This window comes from Salvia miltiorrhiza, chromosome 1 (genome assembly GCF_028751815.1).
Source record: "Salvia miltiorrhiza cultivar Shanhuang (shh) chromosome 1, IMPLAD_Smil_shh, whole genome shotgun sequence".
NCBI lineage: Eukaryota > Viridiplantae > Streptophyta > Magnoliopsida > Lamiales > Lamiaceae > Salvia > Salvia miltiorrhiza.
Genome location: NC_080387.1, coordinates 4,438,096 through 4,440,559, shown reverse-complemented (window position 1 = coordinate 4,440,559; position 2,464 = coordinate 4,438,096). Strand labels below are relative to the sequence as shown.

Here is a 2,464-nt window from a genome sequence, read left to right as displayed (position 1 = left end):
TCATATTCCAAAGGTAATAAGCATGATATTATGATATAATTGTTCTCCCTAACAGGATCGAAAGTTCGAAGGTCTGAGCCCAAAACAACATTTCATATTAGGCATATAATATATATATGCAGAATAACAATCACTTGGGAAAACGATGGAAAATGGAATCCAGATCAAAACGATTTAGAGTATAGTTAGGCATAAGATTATATTCACCAAGTGAATTTATTTCAGCGGAAGTAAAACAGAGTGTTCTTCAATATTACAGCAACAACCTTTCCTCAGCTTCGCACGTCACCACCAGCTGCTCAATCTGCAAAAGGTTTTGAAAACAATTGCAGGGCTGAGTACTAGTGTACTCAGTGGGTTGATGCCATTTAAAAACATTTTAAAAATCATTTACTGAAAAAGATAATTCATGCCTTAAACAGTATAACACAGAATGTTTTTAAAGTGAGTCATTCCATGCATACTAAAATAATCCGAGCTCATATTTTCTTGGCCATCTATTGGGCATGCTATCTACAACTGGTTGTCACCGATCTCTCGAGACAACAGGTTCTGGTGTACGTACACAATTCTGGTTAGCAGAGCTAACAATGTTCTGGTTGGCGGAGCCAACAATGTTCTGGTAGAAGCAGTAACCAATAGAGAGCAAAAACATTTTAAGCATGAACCATCAACTTTAACTTTACATAAAACCGAGCTTATTAGCTCAAACATACATTTCGTAAATAAAGCCTCACCTGATTTGGAGAAAATCCAAACAATATAACTCAGCTGATCAAGAGCCTAAATATCCTCGTTTGTAGGACCTACAAGATAAGTTCTCAACTTAAACTCATAGTCCTAAAATCAAGCTTAACCTTCATGACTTGTCATCATTTCTAACTAGATTCGCAACACCCGGGTTTTCATAAATTCAACATAAAACTTGAAATCATTTTTCTTGGCTAAGGGTTTCAATAATACCCTTGCTCGGCTTTTGCTTTAAAAACTCATCTTGAGCATAATCTACTTAAAAATATTTTGCTTACAAACATTTGTAAGACTTTAACTTTTTAATAAAAACATATAACCAAACAAATTAACATGCAGCCCAATAGAAATATATGCATGAAGCCCAAGTTATAAAAATGCAGCCCACTAATTGTAGGGCCCAAAGCTGGAGCCCAACTCAACTTCTTCAATCTCTCCTTTCTTCTCCTTTTTCTCAACGCACACACACAGACACACTCTCTCACTCTTCCATTCGGTCTCTCTCCTTTCCTCGCCTCACGCCACCGTCTCCCTTCCCTTCAATCTCGGTGGCTCTGTCGCCGCCAGCCACCACCGCCACTGTACCAGCCCTCTGTCTCCCTCGCATGTCCCTCCCTTGCTCGTCCCCCTCATCTCCTCCCTCACCAAAAATTCCCGAATCCGCAACCCTAGGTCCTCTTTCCTACGATTTCCGGCGAGGTTACCGCTGGAACCGCCCCATCTGCTTCAGCCGACAGCAGCAGTCATCGGCGCCTCCCTCCTCCTCTGATTCTTCAACTCATCGGCGCCCCGCCCCTCTCCTTGAGAGACGAACGGCAGCAGCCATCAGCTACCACCGATCGACCTCAAAGGCCGAGGCCGCCGTCTCTCTTCCCTTCACCGTCCACCCCCCTCTCTTTCTCTGGATCGACGGGCAGCAGGAGCATCAGGCCACCGCCGCCGTCGCCAATCCCCTCTGCCTCCTCCGTTTTCCCTCAATATCGGACGACGACACGGCCCCTCTAAAACCCACGCACACAGCAGTACACACACCAACATATACATGTAAAAGATAGCTTATTCCCTTTAAAAAGCTTTGATTATCAATTTGCAGAAAATGCATATGTGTATGATATGCAAATCAAATTATGTCTATGTCATCGGTGATGATCTTCTTTGTGAAATGAATGACTGATTATTGAGTGTGTGTGAGTTGGTTTACCTCTTGAAAATAAATTGGTTCCTCCAAATTGTGAATGAGAAAGGATTTCAGCTGAAGCTGAGTTATGGGGTGTGTTAATAACAGGAAGAAGTACAAGCTTTCTTTTTTTCTTTTTGTGAATAGATGCTCTCGGTCATGAAGAACTTGATGATGTAGTAAAATAAAAAATTTGCATAACAGGGAAGAAGATGGAAGGTGGGAAAAAAAATCACGTGTTAAGGGGTGAAGAATTGGGTAACTAATGGAGCCCCTTTTATTGAGGGGAAAAGACGACGTGGAGAAACCCCCACCACCTTGAATCTAAATTTTAAAACCAAAATATACTGTAGCTTGCTTGGAGAGGAGGAAATTATGAAATGGGCCAAATGGCTGTTGGATTTTAACGGGCTGGGCTTTTAAATGGATGCCTGTCAGAAATTCAAAATGGATTAATATGCTAATTCAAATGATTAAAACAATCTATATAATTAAGCTCAATTTTCTTTAAAACTTCAACCAATAATTGTTGGAATT

The 2,464-nt window shown here is 41.1% G+C and overlaps 1 long non-coding RNA gene across 2 annotated transcripts; it reads right to left on the bottom strand.

The window, feature by feature from the left end:
* LOC131007327 (uncharacterized) lies at positions 1-2,226 on the bottom strand. 2 transcript variants are annotated; one of them, XR_009096032.1, is made up of 3 exons: positions 1,952-2,226; positions 738-806; positions 1-304 (listed from the first exon to the last, which is right to left on the bottom strand). It is a non-coding gene; the product is annotated as an uncharacterized LOC131007327 (long non-coding RNA). The 2 variants fall into 2 exon arrangements; XR_009096031.1 differs by lacking the exon at positions 1,952-2,226 and having other exon boundaries at positions 738-993.
* Between the last annotated feature and the right edge of the window lie 238 nt (positions 2,227-2,464).